General features: G+C 43.3%; 1 pseudogene; it reads right to left on the bottom strand.

Annotated features, from left to right (window-relative positions):
- Positions 1 to 4,455: 4,455 nt before the first annotated feature.
- The window catches only part of LOC111971779 (ethanolamine kinase 1-like), a 41,001-nt pseudogene continuing 35,883 nt past the window's right edge, over positions 4,456 to 9,573 (bottom strand).

Raw genomic sequence — 9,573 nt, 5'->3', positions numbered from 1 at the left:
GGGGTTGGGGTAGCCAGGTGGAAAGCATGGCCAGCTGTAGAAATAGGCTTTTTGAAACTATCGATTATCATAGATTTATCGGTGGTGACAGTGTATCCTATCCTCAGTGCAGTGGGCAGCTGGGAGGAGGTGCTCTTATTCTCCATGGACTTTAGTGTCCCAAAACTTTTTGGAATTAGTGCTCCAGGATGCAAATTTCAATTTGAAAAAGCTAGCCTTAGCTTTCCTAACTGACTGAGTATATTGGTTCCTGACTTCCCTGAAAAGTTGCATATCGCAGGGACTATTCAATGCTAATGCAGAATGCCACAGGATGTTTTTGTGTTGGTCAAGGGCAGTCAAGTCTGGGGTGAACCAAGGGCTATATCAGTWCTTAGTTCAAYWTTTTTTGAATGGGGTATGCTTATTTAAGATGGTGAGGAAAGCACCTTTGAAGAGCAACCAGGCATCCTCTACTGACGGGATGAGGTCAATATCCTCCCAGGATACCCAGGCCAGGTCGATTAGAAAGGCCTGCTCGCTGAAATGTTTTAGGGAGCGTTTGACAGTGGTGAGGGGTGGTTGTTTGACCGCGGACCCATTACACACGTAGGCAATGAGGCAGTGATCGCTGAGATCCTGGTTGAAGACAGCAGAGGTGTATTTAGAGGGCAAGTTGGTCAGGATGATATCTAAGAGGGTGCCCATGGTTACGGATTTAGGGTTGTATCTGGTAGGTTCCTTGATAATTTGTGTGAGATTGAGGGCATCTAGCTTAGATTGTAGGACGGCCGGGGTGTAAAGCATATCCCAGTTATGTCACCTAGCGGTGCGAACTCTGAAGATAGATGAGGGGCAATCAATTCACATATGGTGTCCAGGGCACAGCTGGTGGCTGAGGGGGGTCTATAACAAGCGGCAACAGTGAGAAACTTATTTCTGGAAAGGTGGATTTTTAAAAGTAGAAGCTTGAATGTTTTGGGCACAGACCTGGATAGTATGACAGAACTCTGCAGGCTACCTCTGCAGTAGATTCCAACTCCGCCCCCTTTGGCAGTTCTATCTTGTCGGAAAATGTTATAGTTAGGGATGGAAATTTCTGGATTTTTGGTGGCCTTCCTAAGCCAGGATTCAGACACGGCTAGGACATCTGGATTGGCAGAGTGTGCTAAAGCAGTGAATAAAACAAATTTAGGGGGGAGGCTTCTAATGTTAACATGCATGAAACCAAGGCTTTTACGGTTACAGAAGTCAACAAATGAGAGCGACTGGGGAATGGGAGTGATGCTGGGGGTTGCAGGGCCTCGGTTAACCTCTACATCACCAGAGGAACAGAGGAGGAGTAGGATAAGGGTACGGCTAAAGGCTATAAGAACTGGTCGTCTAGTGCGTTTGGAACAGAGAGTAAAAGGAGCAAATTTCTGGGTGCGGAAGAATAGATTCAAGGCATAATGTACAGACAAGGGTATGGTAGGATGTGAGTACAGTGGAGGTAAGCCTAGGCATTGAGCGATGATGAGGCTAAGGCATATTGAGCAGTGCTRGAGGCTCTACAGTGAAATAAGACAATAATCACTAACCAAAACAGCAATAGCCAAGGAATATTAAAATTAGGGAGAGGCATGTGTAGCTGAGTGATCATAGGGTCCAGTGAGTAGCTAGGCGAGCTGGAGACATGGCGATTCAGACAGATAGCAGGCCGGGGCTAGCAGGCTCGCAGATGAGCCTCTGGGGGACGTCGCAATGGAATAGCATGTTGAAACCCCCTCGGACAGTAACGTCGGCAGACCAGTCGTGATGGATTGGTGGGGCTCCGTGTCGGCAGTAAAGGGTCCAGGCCAATTGGCAAAAGAGGTATTGTAGCCATGGAATTTTCTGATGGATCTCTTCTGCTAGCTGGGAGATGGGCCTAGCTCGAGGCTAGCTCCAGGCTAACTGGTGCTTGCTTTGGGACAGAGACGTTAGCCAGGAGTAGACACTCTGATAGCAGCTAGCTATCTGTGATGATCCGGTGAAAAGGTTCAGAGCTTGCGGTAGGAATCCGGAGATGTGGTAGAGAAAAAGCAGTCCATTATGCTCTGGGTTGATATCGCACTGTGCAGACTGGCAGGAATTGACCGGGCTGAGGCTGGCTGATATCCGAGTTAATGGTGATGATCGCTAGCAGTGGCTAACAGACTACTAGCTAGTAGCTAGTTTGCCGGTGGGTTCTGGATCTAAAGTATAAAAAATAGCAGATCGTACCACATTGGGTGAGGCGGGTTGCAGGAGAGTATGTTCAGTCCGTAGATGGAAATTGAGATAAAAAATAATAATTTAAAAGCAAAATATATACAAAGAAAACTATGTATAGACGGGACAAGACAAGACAAAACAGACGTCCGATTGCTACGCCATCTTGGAACGAAGCMTATTACAGGATGCATGTTTTGGAATACTGTATTATGTACAGGCTTCCTTCTTTTCACTCCATCATTTAGGTTAGTATTGTGGAATAACTACAATGTTGTTGTGACAAATGTGCAAAAAAATAAGAAATCAGGAAGGGGCAAATGCTTTTTCACAGCACTGTAAGTATTCAGACCCTTTACTCAGTATTTTGTTGAAGCACCTTTGGCAGCGATTACAGCCTCGAGTCTTCTTTGGTATAACGCTAGTTTCTCCCATTCTTCTCTACAGATCCTCTCAAGCTCTGTCAATTGGATGCGGAGCGTCGATGCACAGATATTTTCAGGTCTCTCCAGAGATGTTCGATCGGGTTCAAGTCCGGGCTCTGGCTGGGCCACTCAAGGACATTCAGAGACTTGTCCTGAAACCACTCCTGCGTTGTCTTGGTTGTGTGCTTAGGGTCGTTGTCCTGTTGGAAGGTGAACCTTCGCCCCAGTCTGAGAACCTGCTYCAGAGCACTCAGGACTTCATCAAGGATCTCTCTGCACTTTGCTCCGTCTATCTTTCCCTCGATCCTGACTAGTCTCCCGGTCCCTGCTGCTGAAAAACATCCCCACAGCATGATGCTGCCACCACCATGCTTCACCGTAGGGATGGTGCAAGGTTTCCTCCAGACGTGACATTTGGCTTTCAGGCCAAAGAGTTCAATCTTGGTTTCATCAGTCCTTTAGGTGCCTTTTGGCAAACTCCTAGCGAGCTGTTGTGCCTTTTACTGAGGAGAGGCTTCTGTCTGGCCACTCTACCATAAAGGCCTGATTGGTGGAGTGCTGCAGAGATGGTTGCCCTTCTGGAAGGTTCTCCTACCTCCAAAGAGGAACTCGGGAGCTCTGTCAGAGTGACCTTTGGGCTCTTGGTCACCTCCCTGACCAAGGCCCTTCTCCCCCGATTGCTCAGTTTAGCCGGGCAGCCAGCTCTAGGAAGAATCTTGATGGTTCCAAACTTCTTCCATTTAAGAATGATGGAGGCCATTGTGTTCTTGGGGACCTTCAATGCTGCGGAAATGATCCCCAGATCTGTGCTTTGACACAATCCTGTCTCGGACAAGCTCTACGGACAATTCCTTCGACCTCATGGCTTGGTTTTTGCTCTGACATGCTCTGTCAACTGTGGGACCTTATATAGACAGGTTTGTGCCTTTCCAAATCATGTCCAATAAATKTAATTTACCACATGTGGACTCCAATCAACTTGTAGAAACATCTCAAGGATGATCAATAGAAACAGGATGCACCTGAGCTCAATTTTGAGTCGCATAACAAAGGGTCTGAAGACTTATGTAAATGTGACATTTCAGTTTTTTATTTTTATACATTTGCAAAAATAAAATAAGAAACTGTTTTTGCTTTGCCATTATGGGGTATTGTGTGTACATTGTTGGGGGGGGGAGGGGGACAATTTAATCAATTTTAGAATAAGGCTGTAACGTAACAAAATGTGGAAAAAGTCAAGGGTTCTGAATACTTTCCAGATGCACTGTATGGGCAGGCATAAGCTACGAACAACAAACACAGTTGCATTGTGAGGCACATATGTGTATTTCCCGTCATGTGAAACCCATAGATTAGGGCTTAATGAATTCATAAAAATGTACTGATTTCCTCATATGACCTATAACTCAGTAAAATCTTTGAAATGTTTGCATTTTGCACACAGAGTTACACCAAGCAAGTTATTATCTGACTTGTTAAGCACAGTTTTACTCCTAAAGTTTAGGTTTGCCATAACAAAGGGGTTGAATACTTATTGAGTCAAAACATTTGAGCGTTTCATTTTGTATTTATTTGTAAAATTTGCTGAAACATAATTCCACTTTGACATTATGGGGTATTGTGTGTAGATCGGTGACACAACATCTAMATGTAATCAATTTCAATTTCAGGCTGTAACACAATAAATGTGGAAAAAGTAAAGGGCTGTGAATACTTTCTGAARGCACTGTATATGTACAGTACAGACCAAAATACTATTTCAAATCCAAATAAAGATGCAGCAGACTGTAACTATTTACATTTTTTGTGTCTCAGTGTCCTAGCTGATAGTCAATCCAAAGTATTCTTCCTTTTTCTCAAAGTAGTAGCTGAATTGGACCATGGCATACCTGCAGACAGAGTATAGGTGATGAAAGACCATGAGGTATGCTGTGCGAATCATTATGCTGGGATTCAATCCAAGGCACATTATTGCACAGCGCACTAGACATCCAACAATGCATGTTTTTAAATRCATTTACCTCGATGTTCGTCGTTATCACATTCAAATCAAAGTTTATTGGTCACATACACAGATTTGCAGCGAAACACTTATATTTCTAGCTGCAACAGTGCAGCAGAATGTCTCCCAAATACAATACAAATGCAGAAATAAATAAACAAATCTAAACAAGAAATCAGGAAATGACACAACGGATCCAATCGACAATCAAGAGTAGATAATCCAGAACATAAATATGTGGTGTGTTTAGACAGCATACAATTTGGAACGAAAATTGTATGTACTGTATGTTAGAATGAGCTATGTGGAGAACACAGTATATACATACACAGTGAGTAAACAACAGTATATAAACAGRATATGAGGTGATCAGCATTCAATGACTCTGGGCATTTGTCTCAAAGTRCAGGGCAGAGTACAGGGAAAGAAGCCAGCTAGTGATGACTGTTCAACCGTCTGATGGCCTATTTTTCAGTCTCTCTGTCACGGGTTTGAAGTTCCTGTGCCTCCTCTGTCTGCTAGAAGGTAGCAGAGTGAACAGACCGTGGCTCAGGTGACTGAGGTCCTTGATGATGTTCTTGGCCTTCCTTTGACACTGAGTGCTGTAAACGTCCTCTAAGGTAGGCAGCGTTCCCCCAGTGATGCGATGGGCTGACTGCACCACCCTCTGCCAGGTGGTGATGCGGCCCGTCAGAATGCTCTCAATGGTGCATCTGTAGAAGTTTGTGAGAGTCTGAGRGGCCATGACAAATTTCTTCAGACGCCTAAAGTTGTAGAGTCACTGTTGCGCCTTCTTCACCATGGTGTCGGTGTAGTGGGACCATTTCAGGTCCTCAGTGTTGTGGAACTTGAAGCTGTTGACCCTCTCCACCGCAGCCCCGTCAATAATAAATTGACCGTCATCTGCCTCTTGTTGTCCACGATCAGCTCCTTTCTTTTTYTTTTACAATGAGTAAGAGGTTATTTTCCAGTCACCACTATGCCAGGACTCTAACCTCCTCCATGTAGGCTGTCTYGTCGTTATTGGTAATCAAGCCTATCAATGTTGTCAGTAAACTCATTAAATGAGTTGGAGTCGTGCGTAGCACACACCCCTGGGKCACCCCTGTGTTGAGAATCAGAGTGACGGCGGTGTTGTTGCCTACCCTCACCACCTGGGGTCGGTCCGTCAGAAAGTCTAGGACCCAGTTGCACAGGGAGGAGTTCAGACCCAGGGCCATGAGCTTAGTGACAAGATTGGAGGGCAATATGGTGTTGAAAGCAGAGCTGTAGTCGATGAACAGCATTCTCACATAGGTATTCCTCCACCTGACCAGGTGGGATAGGGCAGTGAGCAGTGCGACGGCGATTGCGTGGTCCATGGATCTGTTGGGGCAGTATGCAAATTGTAGTGGGTCTAGGGCAAGGGTCTTCAACCTTTTATAGCATTAGAGACACGTTTAAACCTGGTTTTAGAATTTTTTCATTTTTTTTACTCTCAATATTACAATTATTCATAGAGAAACAATGGTAATTTATTCTGAGCCATTGCCAATGCTTAAATCACATCAGAAGACCAATTTTGCGGTATTAAAAAAATGAACACATTTCGATTTTTAATTGTGTATTAAGAAAGAGAGGAATGTGTCGGTCTATGTTTGTGCTGTTAGGCCTACTGCTGCAGCACATGTCATGGAAGAGTTTGCTAAACAATGGCCACCCAATTGATATATTTCTGTCAGGTAAGCCTACTTTGCAGTTGACAATAATCAAKAAGGTTTTTGGGGAAATCTTTGTCTACCCACAAGATGGTTATCMTTACTAGCATGCTAACTGGCTGAATATGGAGAGATAGACAAATGCGCGAACCAAACAGATAGACGGGGGCAATATTGCTTGAAATGAATTGGCAGATATTGGGGTTAAGTTTGGCTTTTTATCCAATAGTGGCTAACCAGGGGTGGGATAATGTCAAGGWAGCTTTGATTGGATAGTAGCTGGGAGCTTTATGTTACCGACAGTTTGTGATGGAACACAAAAAAATGCATGTACTTTCCAGAATTGCTTGTGGAGATTCTCCTAGATGGGCTGCTAGCTCCTGATGGAGACCCCTGCTCTAGGCTGTTGGGAAAGGTGGAAGTGACATGGTCCTTGACTAGCCTCTCAAAGCACTTCATGATGACATAGGTGAGTGTGTAGTTGTGTAGAAATKATGTTGAATAATAATAAACTACATTTATCAATCTGACTCCATTATTATGTGAATAAATGCAACAGGCCCTGTGCGTCTCTGGAGGATCTAGCAAGATAGTGAATCATTGCATCACCGTCTCAGTATGTCTATAATGAACATGTGTCTGGCTTGCTATGTTATGCAATTATTAAGAGGCTAGATAAATATAGCTAATCCTGGCAACCAATGTTCTAGCATTAATTTATTGAGGCAAGCAGATCAGAGATGTCAAGTTGGTACCCAAATATATAGTGCAGTGAACAACTGTCAATAGAACTACTAAATTATAGGCATATAGTCAATCAAAAAATKACTCTGTAAAACGAGGAATACATTTACACAATTCAACTAATAGAATGTATTAGTCACTAATTGACACAAACAATTACATTGTACATGAAATACATGACACATTACAGAATAGCACAGAGTAAATGACTATTACCAACAGGCTACGACTTAACGTGGTTACACATGTGTTCAATTCAGAATAATCTCTAAGAGAAAAAACTATGTGTGTCTGATACACACAGGAGCTTGGTAGCAAGTTCTCAAAGTATGAGCGAATTCACTGCCCTTTAAACCAAATACAAGCAGGAACGCACCCCCAACCTGAAATAATATTTCTTAACACTTTGTTAGTGAAAACCAAAGGTATGAACAACACACCCAGATTCTAATCTAATAAACTCAATGTGGATGTTATGACCAGACAACAAGAATGTGCCTGATAACCAGTAAACCCAACATACAATCGAGTCACTTTAWAAATACATCAACCAGAAAACATAAAATGCAATAAGACATATCAAAATGTGCAGCTCTTTATTAGATTTTGAAACAAACGAAACACGACAATTTAATTCACACAGTACCACCAAATTCATCATGTCAAGTTTTTATCAGTTGTCACACCTTTCCTGGCATCAGTGACCCCAGGACTTCAGTGAGAGCATCTCTTCATCGAAATTGACACAGATAAGATGTGTTTTATCCCATCCAAACAATGTCATAAATTGTGATTGAGTCATTACGCTGTACTCCCACGCCAACCAATCGCTAGTCGCGAGTATCACCTTATCTCATTATTCCACTACAAGTGCTACGGGGCGATGGTCATTTAGTTCAGTTACCTTAGCTTGCTTGGGTACAGGATCAATTGAAGCAAGTGGGGACAACAGACTGGGATAGGGAGAGKTTGAATATGTGACCTGTTTCAGGAAGCTAGGCATATGTCGCACGTCACTACTTCACAGGAGACGCAATTGAACGTMATTTCGTTTTTTTTCATCAGATTCGTTTTTTGGCAGAAACATGTGAACTTTCATGTGCCTTAATAACAAACGTGTGTGCCATCTGTAAATCTGAATAAAATTGTTAAATTACAAAAAAATATGAAAAAAGGCAAGAACCTTCCCACTAGCCATGATTGGCTGAGTTAATGAATGGGCTGCACATGCCGAGAGATGAGTTGTAGGCTACTACTTTTACCACTTTTAGTCTTGAAATCTTTAGTTGTTTACTACACTACCTTACTCATTCTGTTTAGCACATGTCCTCACATGTGAATCCTTAAAGAGATGGGTGGGGCTAAGGCTTAAGAGGGTGTGAACGATGCTGAATAGGTGAAGACAAAGAAGAGGTCTCCGGTAGATGTACTTTTTCTCAAAAGTGGGGTTTCAAGTTTATCAACTTTCAAAGCAGAATTACTTTCCCATTGTTCCTCAACTGCAGTGTATGATATACCATTTTGTAGCTCTGAGTCTCTACTTTTATCCAATGTRAATTTGAAATGTTGCTACATAAGACCGAATCGAGGTGGTTGGTCACATGTCCAGCCAGCTGGTCTGCACATGCACTGAGAACTCWGCTTGGTATGCCATCTGGGCCAGCAGCCTTGCGAGGGTTAACACGTTTGAAAGCCCAACTCAAGTCGGCTGCAGAGATCGGGAGCTTGCAGTCCTCGTGAGCAGCGTGTTGTTTTCCTYGAAGCGGGTGAAGAATGTGTTAAGTTTGTCTGGGACTGAGGTGTCAGTGTACACTACCTGGCTCGTTTTCCCCTTACAATCTGTGATTATCTGAAGTCCCTGCCACATGCGTCTCATGTCTGAGACATTGAATTGCGACACCACTTTATCCATGTAATGTATTTTTGCCTCTTTGATTGACTTACGGAAGTCATAGCTGGTCTGTTTGTCCTCGTCCATGTCCAGTCACTTTACTGTGGTTAAATGCGGTGATTTGCACTTTCCAACAGGCTGTATGGCAGGAGAAGGTGTAGCCGGGGAGAGCCATGTTTCTGTAAAATAAAGGATGCTACAATCTCTCGTGTGCTCTGGGAGGAGAATAGATCCTTGCCATGAGCTTGTCTACCTGTCCCGTGTGGCTCAGTTGGTAGAGCATGGCGCTTGCAACGCAGGGTTGTGGGTTCAATTCCCACGGGGGGACCAGGCAGGGGCGAAAATCTGATATCAACCTTGGAGGGGACAATTACATTACATTTTCTCAAGAGCAATTCCTGAGGGGGACACCAAAAGTAGTGCTGTAACACATAGCCTACGTTGTAATATGTTAAATGTATATTGAGGAACCATAATTCCTACAACTGAAAATTGATAGGACAGTAGTTAACTGAAGGGTTTAACCAACTTGTTCAAATGTTTAAATCATTTTAATACTACTAATAATAATAGTTATAGCAGTGCTCCTTACCAGTCCAGTAT

The sequence above is a fragment of the Salvelinus sp. IW2-2015 genome, linkage group LG13, assembly GCF_002910315.2.
Source record: "Salvelinus sp. IW2-2015 linkage group LG13, ASM291031v2, whole genome shotgun sequence".
Taxonomy (NCBI): domain Eukaryota; kingdom Metazoa; phylum Chordata; class Actinopteri; order Salmoniformes; family Salmonidae; genus Salvelinus; species Salvelinus sp. IW2-2015.
The sequence above is the reverse complement of the archived record's forward strand: the minus strand, read 5'-3'. Positions and strand labels throughout refer to the sequence as shown.